The sequence below is a fragment of the Bos grunniens genome, chromosome 22, assembly GCF_055505025.1.
Source record: "Bos grunniens cultivar Pamir isolate PY7600 chromosome 22, Bosgru_T2T1.0, whole genome shotgun sequence".
Classification (NCBI taxonomy): domain Eukaryota; kingdom Metazoa; phylum Chordata; class Mammalia; order Artiodactyla; family Bovidae; genus Bos; species Bos grunniens.
The window spans coordinates 47,996,386-48,013,964 of NC_141186.1; the positions used below are offsets into that span (position 1 = coordinate 47,996,386).

The 17,579-nt window shown below is 41.3% G+C and overlaps 1 long non-coding RNA gene across 1 annotated transcript; it reads left to right on the plus strand.

The window, feature by feature from the left end:
• The first annotated feature begins 1,720 nt into the window (after positions 1 to 1,720).
• LOC147348389 (uncharacterized) lies at positions 1,721 to 5,684 on the plus strand. Its single transcript, XR_015151546.1, has 2 exons — positions 1,721 to 4,166; positions 4,838 to 5,684. It is a non-coding gene; the product is annotated as an uncharacterized LOC147348389 (long non-coding RNA).
• The last annotated feature ends 11,895 nt before the right edge of the window (positions 5,685 to 17,579 follow it).

Below are 17,579 nucleotides of genomic sequence, written 5' to 3' on the forward strand. Positions count from 1 at the left end.
TCCCGATTTGGAACAGTCTGTTGTTCCCTGTTTGGGCGCCACCTGCCGAGATCCAGCCTCGGCTGATCCAGGGAGTTCGAAGCGGGGATGGCGTCGGCGAGGATCAGGATACGATAGCTTCAATTAGATATTAATTAGAGATATAAAGAGTAATAGAATAAGGATAGCTCAGTAGGAAAATTCAGTGGAGAAAAGAGGCTGAGTAGCTTGGTTTACGAGGGGGACCAATAAAACTTCAAGACAAGAAGCTTGCACCACTTACGTAGGCCGCAGGCGTCCTTCCGTTCTCCCGAAGGAGAGGAGACACTGAGGCCTCCCCGGTCGGATCTTAGAAGCCCAGGCAAAATTAGTAAGCTTGGTGGGTTCCGCGCTCCAGATGGAGACTCAGCCAGAGTGAGAGAGAGACATGGGGAGACCAGTATTTCGAGAAACTGATCCCAATTCTTTATTTTCCATGGTCTACTTTTATACACTGAGATGTTATGCAAAAGTCACGCGGGGTCAGCAGTCCTGACTTTTGTCAAAGTCAGGTGCTTCATACAAATGTATACAGAGGTCTTAGGGGTGTTACATCATCTTCTGGCCAGGGGGGCCTGCTGACAATTTACGACCCTCTCCTTGTGACAGCGGTCAGTCAATCAGGACACTTATTTCTCCAGGGCTGATTATTCTCAAAACAGACGCCACCCAAATAAAGTTACATTCCTACAGGGTGAGGGTGTAGTGGGTTTTAGTTAAGGAAAGAATTTACTTAGCCTAAGGTCTAACGTGATTAATATCAAAGGTTAATTCTATATATTCATTAATGTGTGTAAGGGCAGGGGATATGGAGACTTAGCAACAAACATTGGCTCAACAAATGAAAAACCCTTCACCAACACAATTTCTAATTAGCCCACTATACTTATAGTTTTCTAACTTCTCTAAAGAACCTGTTTTTAGAGGGTTTAAAGCATCTCGTGCCTCTCACGGTTGGGAGGCTGTGAGCAATCACATGTGGCCGGACGAGCCTGTCAGGCAGGCTAGAGAACCTTCAGAGGAGTTTGTAGGTTAAAACACTCTTGTCACACCCAAGAGTTTTTATTGACTGGAGCTCTAGGTTAACTTTTTCTCCGAAAGAGGTGGTGGGGGACAGCCCCCCGTAAAGTCAGAGGTGTAGGTGAGAGCACAAAGTAGTAAAGTAGGCAGGCTCTGGTTATGGGGTAGATGCTCGAGGAGTTCCAGGGGGACTCCTGAGGCTCAATCCCGCCTTTGTGTATGTCGAGCCTCCTTCCTCATGACCTTTGTCACGGGCGGAGTACCTCACTCTGGCCCCCAACACATGTCCAGTTCTAACTGTTGCTTCCTGACCTGCATACAGATTTCTCAAGAGGCAGGTCAGGTGATCTCGTATTCCCATCTCTTGAAGAATTTTCCACAGTTTGTTGTGATCCACACAGTCAAAGGCTTTGGCGTAGTCCATAAAGCAGAATGAGATGTTTTTCTGGAACTCTCTTGCTTTTTCGATGATCTAACATGTTGGCAATTTGCTCTCTGGTTAGCCAGTATTATTTTTATTATGCTTAATGTACATTAAAATTGTTTTCTAGTAGGGAATTTCCTGGCAGTTCAGTGGTTAGGACTTCACGCTCTCACTGCTGAGGGTCTGGGTTCTATCCCTAAGATCCTGCAAGATCCACAACCTAAAAAAAATTTCTTAATTGTTTTGTAATAATTTTTTTTTTAAATAGCACACTTCCTTTGCAACTCTCTCTGTTCTCTTTTGCCCACAGAAAGGTATAAACTCTATGCAAGCAAATGATGAAATAATTACTTAAGCTGAAGATAAACAAGCTTGGGAGAAATCTGCAGGATTGGAGAGGTACACTGGAAACTTTAGAGTGGTTAAAGACAGAGAGATGTTCATTTGTCAGTCTCTTGGATGGACTGTAATTTCTTGTCCACTGGCACTGAGCCTTTTGAGAACTAAGAAGTTAACCTCCCCCAACATACCTGAGCATCTTCCGGACTATTTCCTTGTTTACTGGGAAGGCAGTATAATATATTCCAAAGAGTGAGAATTAGGAATCCTGAGTTTGTGTTCTGACTCTGCCATTAACTCTGGGAGCCTGGAGATCTGCCTCATTTCTCTGGCTTTTGGTATCTGAGAAGGAAAGAAAAAAAAAGGAGGGAGGGAGGAAGGGAAAGAAACTCCCTCTTGATTCTAAAAGTCTGATTACTTGGAAAATTCTACATTTAAAATTTCTTCTCCTTCAACCAGAGCAAGCAGAATTGCTCAAGCCAGTTTTTCAAGCTGCTCGTGCACACTAGTCTTTCTGATAGCACTTCCATTACATTTACTTTGGAAGTAATCCATAGCCCCAAAGATAATCTTCCCTTCTCTGTTTGGCATTTCTACCTAAGAGCCAGGCATCCATACATTTGTAGGGAAGGAGGGCTGAGTCCCAGGCTCACAGATAGGCCTAAATGTTGACTCCCCAAGGACTTCGGGAGAGCAAAGGGGAAGACACGCTGACTCAATGGCCAGGAGGACTCGCTGTGAGCCCAGAGCTCATTCCTGACCAGCCTGAGTTTTAAAAAGGAAACACAAGGCCTCTGGCATTTCACAACAAGCAGAAGGCAACCAAAATAATGCTTCAAAGTTCCTGTGGGGGAAAGAAGTATTCAGGCAATTCATTCACTTATTCCATAAAAATACATTGACAGCCTAAGATTTGCCAAGTCCCAATCTAGGTGCTAGGAATATAGCAGGGAACAAAATCATGTTCCTATACCCACTAACCTTACCTTTTAGTGGGGAAGACAGGCAATAGACAAATAAACAAGTAAATGAATAGGTGTACATGTGTGCATGTAGGCTGGCATCGATGGAGAGCGTGTGCACAAGTGGATGTGTATATTTATGGCTGCATGTATGTGTCAGTAGGTAAGTGCTTTGGAAAAGAAAGGCAGAGAAAGTGACATGGGGAATGGGAGAGAGGTTGGTGCTTTTTTTTTTTTTTTTGGTCTGTGCGACATGGCATGTAAGGTCTTAGTTCCCTGACAAGGGATCAAACCTATATCCCCTGCAATGAAAGCAAGAGTATTAACCACTGGACCGCCAGGGAAGTTCCCATGTTATTATCTTAAATAGAATGGTCTTCATCGATTAGGTGACGAGTAAACACAGAACCGAAAGATGAGGAACTGAGATATCTGGAGGAACAGCATTCTAGCAGAAAAACAGTGAGTGCCAAGGCCCAGAGGCGAGCACAGGTGAGCTGTCTATGAGGAATCCAGTGAGGATGACTCAGAGAAATGAAGGCAGAGAGCAGCAGGAAGTGAGTGGGATGGGGTCGGGGGAGGCCACATTTAATAGACTTGTTAGACACTGTAAGAACTTCAGCTTTTATCCTGACCAACATGGGGATCCATTGAACAATTCTGAACAGAAGAGACAAGTGACCTGACTTAGGCTTTTAAATGATCCTTGAGCTGCTAAGAATATACCCTAGGAGGGTGGCCGCAGGGACATCAGTTTATTGCCTCTGAGAGGTAATGGGGGCTTAGACAAGAGGGTTTAGCCATGAGGGCTGTGAGAAGGAGTTGGGTTCTGGATGTGTTCTGAAGGAAAGGCCAGGTTGATAGATGCGATGTGGGGAGTAAGAAAAACATTCAAGCGTGGCTACAAAGTTATTGGTCTAAGAATATAGAGGGAAAATCTGTGGGAGGAACAAATTGGAAAGCAGGAGGGTGTGGTGGCTCAGGAGCTCGATTTTGGACATGTTTTTGCAACGAACGTGAGACATCCAAGAAGAGATGAAGATTTAGCTCTGGAATTCAGAGAAAAGGTCCTGGCTAGGGACACAAGTTCAGGAGTCGAAGGTACAGGTGTGACGCAGGTGGGATGTAAACCCTTGAGACTGGATGACGGCCCCTGGGGCATGAATATAAAGAAGTCTGGTGTCTGAGCCCGGGCTCACCAGCAGTAAGAGGACTGGGCGATAAGGAGGAAGCATCTGAGACCGACAGATGCAGCCAGAGTCGCAAGAAGAATGCGAGAGACAGGGTGCCCCAGAAATCAAAAGAACAAAGAACAGAGATCAGTCATGGCAAATGCTGCTGATTCGTCAAGATGAGGACTCGGGACTCATGCGACAATGCGGATGAACCTTGAAAACATTACGGTAAGTAGAAAAAAGCTAGACGCAAAAGGCCACATGCTCTACAGTTCCGTTTATATAAAACGTCCAGAATACACACATACACGGAGACAGAAAGTAGATTAGTGGTTCCCAGAAGCTGGGGGAGGGAGAGACAGGGGCCACCTACTAATGACTGTGAGGTTTCTTTCGGGAGGGGCTGAAATGTTCTGGGATTAGAAAGTGGCGATGGCCGCACAACTTTGTGAATAAACTTCAAAACCCACTGAACCATTTATATCAAATGAGTGAATATCATGGTATGTGGATTATATCTCCATTTTAAAAATCTTTTAAAAAGAGATGTCAGCGTTAACTGTTGGACTTTGTGACATGTAGGCCAATGGTGACATTGACAAGAGTGGAGGGAAGTATTAGAGTTTAAGAGAGAGAGGGAATAGAAAAATTGGAGCATCATATGAATAACAACTTTAATGGACTGAAACATATCTAATATGTTTAAAACATGAGTTCATAATGAAACTTGAAAAAAAAAATCATCCCCAAACCCAAATTAGGATGCTAGGGAATCAACTCATTATTCTGAAAGTCAATTTTTAATGATCAAAATTTATCTTGTTTTTCTTATATAAACTGTACCATTGGATATCCAAATAGTAAATGAAGGTAAATTTCTCTTTTAAAACGTGTTTCAGCTAATAAACATATGAAAAAGGAAAGATAAAATTAGAATATCACCTAATATATTTTGAAGCCTCTAATGAGTTAATGGAAATAAGCATTAATCATCAAGAAGGACTAGCATCTTAAGGAGAGAAACAGACTTTTATAAGCCTCCTGATGGAAGAACATACCAGCACCTATGAAGTCGGCCTGGCCCCACACCCCCAACATCAAACCTGAATCTGCAAGGGTCTTTTATTTCCTTTTTAAAATTATTTTTAGCTTTTTAAGAGAAAATAATAATTAAAACAACTGCCGAAAATGCCACTGCCCAAATGTCCCCTGTTAATATTTCTTTTTTTGTTTTTTTTCCCCTTGTTAATATTTCTAATAGAAATAATAATGAAGTGAAAAATAGAAACCTCCCTCCCCACTCCTAGTTCTATTCCCCCTACAACCATTGTTTTTTATTTTTCTGGTAAATAATAACGATGTCATATATTATCAGCATATACATGTTAGAATAAAAATTCATTCACAAAACCATCCTACTGTAACTAACCTGCACCTTACTCTTTATCCTCATAATTACCTTGGCAATCCCTCTCAACAGTGTTACTTTAATGACCACAGGGCACGTTTTTAAAAGTGCTTTGTGGTTTATCACACCTTAGTCTCATTGAAACACATTGAAACAGAATATCGCTACTTTGCGGATAACTGAAACGGACCCAGGGTGAGATTAAAGGACCTGTCCACCAATTTCACTTGAGTTGGAAGCTGAGGCTGGGTTAGACCTGGGTTCCCTTCATTTCCTAAACCACAGCGCCTCCCAGTGGCAATCAGGTGAAATTTTCTGCCCGCAGCCCCAGGGTGGCCATCTTTTTAGTCCTCCAGTTTCCAGGAAATTCTTCATTTGAATGTATAAAGACCATCTCACACCTTAAGACAGGTGTCTTTCTTTTTAATCGAGCTTCTCTGTTTGTGAAATCATTTCTATAATCATTACATTGGGATTTAAAATTCATACTAGAACATTAGGTTGTATATCCTACAATATCTAATATTCCAAGCCTGACAATGCAAAAGAACCAGAAACATTTAAAAATACTCTGTACATTGGAATAAATTTTAAAAATTGATAAAAAAGAACTTTTCTGGGGAATCTATTCCTTCTCTTTCTACATGAAAGGCTGGAACATTTATTATAGTATCTAATATTTATAATATAGAGAATATCTAACATCTATTTTATAATATTTAATATCTATATTACAGAGATATCTACATATATTATCTAATATCTATATTTATAGATATCATATCTATGTTATATAATATTATATACAATTATATATAATATAAATATATAATTATAATGATGTTATAATTATAATTTTTATATATTTTATATATTTTAGCTATATATAATATATATAACCATATATTATATATAATATATTATGTATTATATATAATAATATATTATATATTATTACATTATATATAATATAATAATTATGTTATTATACTAAATATTCATATTAAATATTTATATATTTATTGTATATATTAAATATATTCATATTATTTATAATTAGTTAAATATATTGTATATATAGTATATATAAGTAATACATTACATATATATTATATATATTATATATTATATATATTATTAATATATATAATTAATATATTATATATCTTATATATATTTATTATATATAATTATATATTGTGTAATATATTTATATAATTTATATAATACATAATATATATCATTATATATAGTATATAATATATAATTATTATTTATATATTGTATATATAATATATACTGTATACTAGTATATATATTATATAATATATACATTATATATAATTTATATATATTAGATATATAGATAGCTATAGACATATACAAACAGACATATATAGACTTATAGATATATACAGATAGACTTTCCTGTAGAAAGAGAAGGTACAGATCCCCAGAGAAGTTCCTTGTTATCAGTTTTTAAAATGTAACCCAAGGTGCAGTTCAATTCAGTTCAGTTCAGTCGCTCAGTCATGTCTGACTCTCTGCGACCCCATGAATCACAGCATGCCAGGCCTCCCTGGCGTGCATCACCAACTCCCAGAGTTCACTCAGACTCACATCCATTGAGTCGGTGATGCCATCCAGCCATCTCATCCTCTGTCATCCCCTTCTCCTTCTGTCCCCAATCCCTCCCAGCATCAGAGTCTTTTCCAATGAGTCAACTCTTCACATGAGGTGGCCAAAGTACTGGAGTTTCAGCTTTAGCATCATTCCTTCCAAAGAAATCCCAGGGCTGATCTCCTTCAGAATGGACTGGTTGGATCTCCTTGCAGTCAGTCCAAGGGACTCTGAAGAGTCTTCTGCAACACCACAGTTCAAAAGCATCAATTCTTCAGTGCTCAGCTTTCTTCACAGTCCAACTCTCACATCCATACATGACCAGAGGAAAAACCAAAGCCCTGACTAGACGGACCTTTATTGGCAAAGTAATGTCTCTGCTTTTGAATATGCAATCTAGGTTGGTCATAACTTTCCTTCCAAGGAGTAAGCGTCTTTTAATTTCATGGCTGCAGTCACCATCCGCAGTGGTTTTGGAGCCCAGAAAAATAAAGTCTGACACTGTTTCCACTGTTTCCCCATCTATTTCCCATGAAGTGATGGGACCGGATGCCATGATCTTCGTTTTCTGAATGTTGAGTTTTAAGCCAACTTTTTCACTCTCCTCTTTCACCTTCATCAAGAGGCTTTTTAGTTCCTCTTCACTTTCTGCCATAAGGGTGGTGTTGAGAGGGTAACAGGCAGGAAGGCCAGGGGTCTCCAAATAGAGGAAATAGCCTGCAAGTGTCAGACATTTTTATCTCTCTTAAGCGGCAGGAGGAAACAAACTAGCAATATTTTTTCCTTCTCTATACAAATTTAAAGGGAGGTTTCTCTTAAAATATTGTGTTGCCATAATGACACCCGGTTTCGCCTGAAGTTAGCTATTCTCGAGTCTAGAGATAACCAATGCCTTTTTCTTATGGAAATGTTTGTCTTAAGCTATGCTAATGTACTATGCCTTTACCCCAAACTCTGTCTCCAAGTCGGTTCCGCCTCTTGGCCCAGAACCTACTTGACAAACCAGTATGGATATTGTTCCCCTAATCTATGTAAATGAAACTATTTGTATGGTGGTCTGCCCTTCTTCAAGATTCAAGTTAATCATTTTATGGCCCAGGATAAACCATTTATCCCAAAATGCATCTTATGGGTGAGGGGCCTGGTGCCATTCTGAATTTTAAGATATTCCTTTCTTTCATTAACAGACTGCTAGTGACTATATAACATCCAGCTAAAGACTAGCAGGGGGGTACTCTTTCTGCCCCCTTCTGATGCCTATGTCAGAAGCTTTCTCTATCTCCTTTATACTTCAATAAAACTTTATTACACAAAAGCTCTGAGCGATCAAGCCTCGTCTCTGGCCCCGGATTGAATTCTTCTCCTCCGGGGGCCAAGAATCCTGGTGTATTCGCGTGATTCAACAACAACCTTTCAGTGTCATCTGCATATCTGAGGTTATTGATATTTCTCCCGGCAATCTTGATTCCAGCTTGTGCTTCTTCCAGCCCAGTGTTTCTCATGATGTACTCTGCATATAAGTTAAATAAGCAGGGTGACAATATACAGCCTTGACGTACTCCTTTTCCTATTTGGAACCAGTCTGTTGTTCCATGTCTAGTTCTAACTGTGCATCTTTAAATGTTTGTGGTTCTTCTGCATTGGCAGGCGGATTCTGGGATGATCATGAACACTCTGCTATATTTAAAATGGATAACCAACAAGAACCTACTGTATAGCACAGGGAACTCTGCTCAATGTTATGTGGCAGCCTGGATGGGAGGGGAGTCTGGGGGAGATTGGATACATGTAAACATATGGCTGAGTCCCTTAGCTGTTCACCTGAAACTACCCCAACACTCTTAATCGACTGTACTCCGACACACAATAAAAAGCTTTTTTACAATGTCTGTGGTTCCTCATCTCTTAGGGGCACATGGACACTTTTGAGAATCTGATGAAGGCCACCCATTCTGTCCTGAGACAAAAGCACAGACACACAAACCCTGCTTTTAATCCTGGAGCGGTCACAGAGTTTCTAACGGCCCTCCACAGGCCCCAGGTGAAAAACCACTGCAATCATGATTTCCTCTTCCAAGTTTTCTACAGCCAGGCATATCTACTTTTTAATGTGTCACAATATGCTTTTAATTCACTCTAACTTTTAACATATCAGCCAAACCTTCTCAGCCTGACTGCATATTTATAGATATCACAATATAAACTATCTCAGGCAACCAGAACACCCTAAAATATTTTGTTTCAAATGTTTTTAAAAGTACAGAATTAAATTTCAATTTCCATTGAAATATTCAACAACGAAAAAAGCTATTGAAATTAATGTCTGACCTAGATTACTCAGTGATAACCTGATGCTCAGTCCTTACACTGAAAAGCAAACCAAACAAAAATCTAGGCTTTGATTATGGTGGGGAGGGAAGGGGACTAGAATTCACCACATCAATTAATCAGTAACTTCAGAAATAAAATTACCCTCAGGGGCAGAGAAAGTTTACTCTATTGGCTTTGGGTGGTAAAAACCCCCCTGAAGAAAATCTTCCTTCTATCACCTTGAATCCTCCACTCTAGTTAACTGGGTCCTTTTTCTGAGGTGTCCTAGGACGTCACCCTTCAAAGGCTCAGATTCCCATCGAGATGGAATCTGCATATAGCACCATCAATAAATAACGATGAAGAACTGTATCTCCTTTTTCTTCACACGGTTAAAACTACCTGTAATTTTCCTTTTCCACAGCGACTATCCAACTTTCCGGTCTGTAGGCCACCCCGAACAAGAGGTGTCAGCTGCCTAGAGTGTGAAAAGGCTATTTTCAAGCATTCCAAAAACTGACCCTTTTTTCACTGTTTATAAGGCGAGAAAAAGAGGGAAAGAGGGTAGTAACAATAACATCATTTTCTCACCTCTAAGAGCTTCTCTAAGGCTCTGACCCAGCACCAACCCCAACTTCATCTCCCACAGAATTAACACTTTCTTAAACACGAATCCAGTCCCTCTTGACTGACTCTCTGAGTGTTCAGGGGAAAAAACAGCACAGAGGCCCCTGCAGACATGGAAGGCGGTGGCCAAGCTGAGCCAGACTGGCTGCCCGGTAGAACCAATTCCTCGGAGCCCCACAAAAGGGCCCCCTTCCCGTGTTAGCAGCAAATGTTAAAACAGGTTGGTTCTACCTTCTGAGGTTTTCAGGGGTTTTGGACTTGGAACCGTTTCTCTGACTGGCAGTATTTTGTCATCTGTGGTTATTGTTCTTCTTCTTATTATTAATTCAACAGAACCCCTAGAGCTTAAGGACACAGGACTTATGGGTATGATCCTGATTCAATCCGAAATCACACTTGGCTTTCAAAGGGATGCTATTTACCTCGCTAGGGGCTTTCCTGGTGGCTCAGCTGGTAAAGAATCCAACTGCAATGCAGAAGACCTGGGTTCGATCCCTGGGTTGTGAAGATCCCCTGCAGAAGGGAACGGCTACCCACTCCAGTATTCTGGCCTGGAGAATTCCATGGCCTGTATAGTCCATGGGGTCGCAAAGAGCCAGACACGACAGAGCGACCTTCACTTCACGGGGGACCTATGATAGTGCAACCCTCCCCCCGCCCCCGCTTTCTTCAATTTCTAGATTTAGAACGAGCTCCCTAACCAGATTCTCCCCTAAGAAGCGACTTTCCCCGTAAGAAAAAACCATTTTTTCCCCTTCTGTCGGCCAGCAGAGAGCCAGCATGTCTGCCACATCCGACTGCATTACCATTGCATTTAGAAGGCCATCCAGAAAATATATGCAAGAAAAATGAGTGTAGCTCCGTGCTGGGCTAGCTCCCTGGGAAACTTCTGATTACCTAGCAATATGCACTTGTCCTTGGCTAACAAATGTCTTCGCTTAACATATGTGCCTAGCCTCAGCGCTTTTCAGTCCTGAACTCTGCCGCCCCTTAATCCTCTTGACAGCGTGCATGTGTTCTGGGGCTCACGAGGCACGTGGATGGCAATGTGCTGGGAATTGCAACCCCCAGGGTCCCCGTTCATTCTCCAGACAGGGAAGAGGGTCTGTGGGCAGCCACCAGCGAGAGGTCAGGCTTAGGTTTCCGGGAAAGCTGCCCACGATTCCAGAGACCAGCACTTCGGCAGAGGTACCCCCTCGTTCACGTGCTGTCAGGAGCCATGCTGCGTGTCCCCGACTCAAAAAACAAGCCCATCGACTGTGGCCTATGAAGCGGGAAGAGAACACATTCATCGACTGAGCCCTTCCTATGTCATAGGCACTATCTTAATTGATTTGCCAACATTTTCTCAATGTGGGCAAATTTCTCAATCTCTACAAGCCTGGGCAGTGGAAAGCATTAACCCTGTTTTTTTCAGATGAGAAAACAGACCCAGAGAAGTTCAATGACTTCTCCAGGTGGTGGAGCCAAGCTGGAGTTCTTGTTTGACTTTCTGACTTCAAATGCTCAGATGCAGGCTGTCTTACAGCTACTGCTGAGATACTGCTTTAGTCCAGCAAACAGGAGAACAGAAGAACATTCTTCCTAAGAGCAGTCCAAGAAATGGAACTCAAGAATGTAGCCCCTGCTGACCATCTGAAACTATCACAACATTGTTAATCAGCTATTACTCCAGTATAAAAGTTAAAAAAAAAAGCAACTCCAAAGAGAATCCATATGGTTTTCTATGGAACAAAACACAGAAAAAGAAGGGACTTGCCATCCTCTCCCCTCCTCTCAGCCTGTCCTAACCCTGCCCACCGCCAGGGCACAGGGCCCGGCCCGCCTCCTGCGTCCACCAGGAACACAGCCCTGGGGAGCAGGCCCACTCAGTCGGTACTTAACCACATCCAGCTTTATGTTGCTACTTTCTTTTAACTATCCCTCTGAACTCCTAGTTGTCTTGGTAAGTAGAGAAATACTAAGAAAAAAAAAGTAAGTATATATTGATGGATGAATGAATGAAGAAAATATGGTATGTATATATACATAAATATAGTAGATTACATACAAATACCCATACAATAGAGTATTTTTCAGCCAGAATAAAGAACATCTTGCTGTTTGAGACATGTATGGAACTTGAGGGCACTACGCAAAGTGAAATATCAGACACAGAAAGACAAATATTGTATGATCTCACTATATGTGGTATCTAAAAAAAATTAAAAGCAAAATTATGCATACAGAAGACAGACTGATTGTTGCCAGAGGCAAGGTGTGCAGGTGAGACGAGGTGAAGAGCGTCAAAGAGTACAGACTTCCAGTTTTGGGTAGCTTCTCCAGGGTATCTTCCCAACCCAGGGATTGAACCCAGGTCTCCTGCACTGTAGGCAGATTCTTTACCATCTGAGCCACACCAGGGAAGCCCACATACTACTGTAGAAAAAGAATATGGACCTACTGTGTAACAAGGGAAAGTGTAGTCAGTACTCTGTAATGACCCATATGGGAAAAGAATCTAAAACAGAGCGGATGTGGGAATTCCCTGGTGGTCCGTGGTTAGGACTCCATGCTGTCACTGCTGGGGGCCCAGGCTCAGCCCCTGCTCAGTGAACCAGTGATTGTGCAAACTGCACAGCACGGCCCGAAGAAAAAGAAAGAAAAGAAAAAAGAGCGGAGACTCATTCCCTTTGCTGCGTAGCAGAAACTAGCACAACATTGTAAATCAACTATACTCCAATAAAAATTAATTTAAAAACACTCATGTTTAATTAACCATTTCCTTGGGTCTTCATTTCATGATGGTTCTCTTGTGTCACATAATAAATAAATGTGTGTACTTTTCTCCCGTCAATCTTCAGCAGTTTAATCTTCAGGCCCAGCCATGGACCCTACAAAGGTTGAGGAAAATGTCTTCCTCCCCTACAGCAAGGAGCATATTAAAAGATCAAAGTACCAGAACGCGATGCTTTGCCATCATGGCAGAGTTCCGATGTGGTTTATTAGTGTTCTCATCCCGGAACTGTCAGATCAAGATTGTTTGGTCAATTAATTCTAAGCAAAAACAAACTGCTTATTTGTTGGAAGAATGCTACTGAGTCCTTACCAGTTTGTTGCTTATATTTTTGGCTTAAAGTTAAAAGTCAAGGGCCTTCCCAGGCAGTCCAGTGGTTAAGACTCAGTGTTTCCACTGCAGGGGGTGAGGGTTTGATTCCTGGTCAGGGAACTAAGATCCCACGTGCCACATGGTGTGGCCAAAAAAATTTTTTTTCAACAAAAAACAAAGTTAAAAGTCAAGTATTTTAGTGTACATACATCTGATGGTGATGGTTTTCAATAAAACTGGATTTGAAAGCTGGATAGAAGATCTGTGTTTTTCCTTCAGCTTTCAAAATGCTCTTTCACCCCATCCGCACGGTGGAGGACATCCGACCCTCCAGCAGAAGGCCTGGCCGTACCACGAGACCGCACGAGCAGCTGGCTTCGCTCTGCTCAGGCCTGTGAAGTACATAGGTCTAGTACTGCTGCTGCTGCTAAGTCGCTTCAGTCGTGTCCGGCTCTGTGCGACCCCATAGACGGCAGCCCACCAGGCTCCCCCGTCCCTGGGATTCTCCAGGCAAGAACACTGGAGTGCGTTGCCATTTCCTCCTCCAGTGCAGGAAAGTGAAAAGAGAAAGTGAAGTCGAGCAACCCCATGAACTGCAGCCTACCAGACTCCTCCATCCATGGGGTTTTCCAGGCAAGAGTACTGGAGTGGGGTGCCATTGCCGTGTGAGCCTAACCCATACTTCATAAAAGGTCAGTTTTCGCCTGTTTCACAATGTTACTACATTTACCCTCTGCCCGTCTTAAGGATGACATAAACTCTTGGCTTTGCCTCTGAAACCTCTTTGGCATTACCCATCTCCAGTCTGAAGGACAAAAATCCCAAGACTGCTCTTTTTATTTTAAGTCAATGATACATTTTCAAAAGACCTTTCCAGCTCACACCAGGAAAGATCTCTGCTATTCCAAACACTTTAAAAATTAGTCAGCTTCTTTTGGGGGAAGAAAAGACTCCTTGCTTATTCTGAGAAGGCATGCCAAAATATGACACTGAGATTATCTGTCAGTTCAGTTCAGCTGATGTATTTCTGTCGATTGCAAACTACACGGTTCATTTCTCTGACGCGATATGCCTTTCATCAGATCTCTTGGCGGCTTTCTATAGAGGATGTACCACAGTCCTCAGGGACTCACTGACTTAAAAAAAATGGAGATTTTTTATTCACATATTCTATTATAGTATAAACTGTAATGGACATTTTTTTCCTCCCAAGCCCTTGTTTTCTGCATGTTTCTTTAAATGCAGGAATCTGTAGAAAGCAGAAAGTGTCTGCACAGTAATGTTTCACCCAATTCATCATATTTCCACTACCTATGCTAAACCATGAGGCAATTTAGCTCAGAATCTATGGAATGGTTGGAAACTGTGAATGTTCTCCTGGGTTTCATTACTGAAGAATAAAGGGCCATCAAAGGAAAACAAAGATGGGGGAAAATATCTCTGAGTAACAAAAACACTTTCTATATGAAAACATCCATCAATAAGAAATAAATGACTTTAAAATATTTACAAATAAGATGCCCCAACTTTCCCCCAAGTCCCTTAAAATTAAGTTACTTCTGTGATGAAGCAGGTCCACCTACATTATTTTCCAGTATTAAATATTATACAAATACACGTGCTAAAATACTCTTTAACAACAACAACAAAGACTTAGAAATGTCTGAAACATTAAAGGACCATTAATAAATTACTTTTCCAAACTATATATAGCTCTTTTAAGAAGTAACTTTGCCAGCTTTTACTCTGAAAGATTTTACATAAAAATAACAATACAGTATTTTTTGTAGCCAGAAGGATATTTATACCATATGATATTTTTAATATCACTCTTTACTTCACCTCCATTATTTTTTTTGGCTTCTATTTATCAGCAGTCTAAAATAAAAACACGAATATACAGAGTTTACACAAAATGAGATACTATTTGGTGATCATATTTTAACATTACCTTTCTACACCATTTGCCTCTGGATTTCCCATAAAAAATCTTTTGCTTTGAAAATCTTCGTCTTTGCCAAAATACAGTTTCTAGAGCTTTGAGACGCTGTCACGCTAATACAATCGCGAAATGAAATGGCACGGAGAAGCTGGGGGATACGGGAGAGTAGGTATCAGGACCAGATCCTGTTACGTTTCAGGACCAGATCATTGTTTCTAGGAGGTAATCCATACATGTTTAATTATTTCAGTGTTCTTGAGCAATGTAAAAAGAACCATTCCTAACCCAGTTCAACCTCTTGTCACAGGAGTAGCATTAATTTTACTGTGCAAGAGACACTGGTTACTCTGTTATCTTTTGGGTTAATGCTTATTGAACGGCAGAGTACAATTTATGTCTTTCTCTTTGATAATGAACACCCAGTTCCCTTCATGGCTCGGAACAGGTAATATCCCTTAAATTCAAGGCTGTAGACAACATACAGATGAGTGAATGGCTTTTCATACTGTGACAGTTAATCTTCATTAAATTATAGTGTTTCAGTAATTCAGAGTGATTTTAATGATCCTGTTTGACATCAATGCCTGTGTTACAAGTGCACTTCAATGGGAAAAGAATTTCCTAAAACTTCAGCCTTCAGGCTAAATGAGTTCAGGTTTAGAAAAATCATTTGTAGATCATGTTTATTCTTCCACAAATCACAAAATGAGCAGTATCCACAAGAAAGGCTCCCAATAAATCATATGGCATTTTTGTCTAAGGTAGAACACATTTCAAAAACCCAAAGTGAATTAATATATAAACAGAAAAACTAAAGCATTGAACCCTTAAAGTATGTAACACTATGGTTTTACCTCAAAGCAGGAGTTTATAATGAATATAAGTAATTGATTCCTAAACCTATTTCTGTGCAAATACAAACCATAGAAGTTCAACAAATTTCAGAAAGGAGGGAGCTAAAATTCATAAAATAAATTAAATTCACATGTATAAATGATCATATTAAAAGTGCTAAAAAATAAATATTAATGAAATAATAGCAAAAAGACAAAAAAAAAAGCCTGTAATAAACCCCAGAAAAAGGGTAACAGAAGAGAAGAAATAAAAAGAATCTATAGGCTCTATTATCTCTGCTTTATACATTTTCATAACTATTTAGAGGGTCAAGAAAAAAACCTTTCATCTTTCAGACTTGACACAGCAATATAGGACTTACTGAAACTTTTCTTACAGTGTTGGCTAAGGAAATAATTCCATTCTCAGGGCAGAAGACCTAAATAGTGTTTTGTCCAGAGAAGACATACATATCCAACAGGCACGTGAAAATATGCTCAACATTGCTCATTATAAGACCCATGCAAATCACAGCTACAAAAAAGAACTACTTCACACCAGACCCGATGGGCAGAATCAAAAAGTTTAGAAACAACAAATGCTGGATAGAACATGGAGAAAAGGGAACCTACACAGACTCTTGGGTGTCTGAGCACGTGCATGCGTGCTAAGTCGCTCCAGTGCTGTCGGCCTCTTTGGAAACACGTGGACTGTAGCTTGCCAGGCTCCGCTGTCCATGAGATTTTCCAGGCAAGAATACTGAAGGGGGATGTCACGCCCTCCTTCAGGGCATCCTCTGGGCCAAGGGGTCAAACCTGCATCTCTTATGTCTTGTACATTGGTAGCTAGGTTCTTTATCAGTATCGCCACCTGGGAAGGGCCTGTTTAAGCAGCTTCCACGCTTATTCACAAACCCAGAACGCCACTTTCCGTCAGGGTGCCTTTGCCTAGCAAACCTGAGTTGTGTCTGAAGCACTGCTGCCGCCTTGTGGACAGATTTTGTAACAACACCTTGAGACCCCTGCCTAAGGGCACTTCACGCAAGCCAGTCGCCCAGGGCTGCCCATGAAATCTACCCTTAGACATGCCCTGGGGTGAGCTTTTACGGTGATCCACTACTTAGAATCTGCCTGCGAAAGTTGGGAACATGGGTTCGATCCCTTCCCGAGGAGGATCCCTCACGCCTCCGGACGAAAAAGCCTTTAAGCCACAACTACTGATCCCTCAATCTGCAAGAATTTAAGACCGCCAGCTCGGAACCAGGGTTAGCCAGCAAAAGATACCGCTGCAAAGAAAAGCCCAAAGGACCACAGCTCCGCTCTGCGCATCTAGAGAAGGCCGGCGAGCAACAATAAAAACCCACGACCACTACGAATAAAAATAAACAAAAAATCTTCACTAAAAGACGAAAAGACCTGGGATAGTCGTTCACAGCAGGAATCAAATCAGGGCCGCCCCTCCACAAGTCAGTTTCAATCGGGACGTATTTTTCCCACCCTGTATGAAAGGAACATAACCAGGAGAAACTGCTTCACGTGGCTGTATGCCGGCAAAGCCATCCTCACATACACCCAGGAATCACTGCACACCACTCCCAGTGGCGCGCGTCAGGAAGGCTGCGCACCAGAAATCCAGGAGAAATCTCAAAGGAGAAAAAGAACCCCCGACAATTCCGGGGGGAATGTAAACTACCACCGCCGGCTTTTCTTTAGAATCGCCCCAGCTTCCTGGGACACCGCCGTCCGCATGGAGGTTTGGCTGGAGTTCAAATGACTCTTGCGGGTGGAGGGTCACGTGGAAGTGCCAGTGACA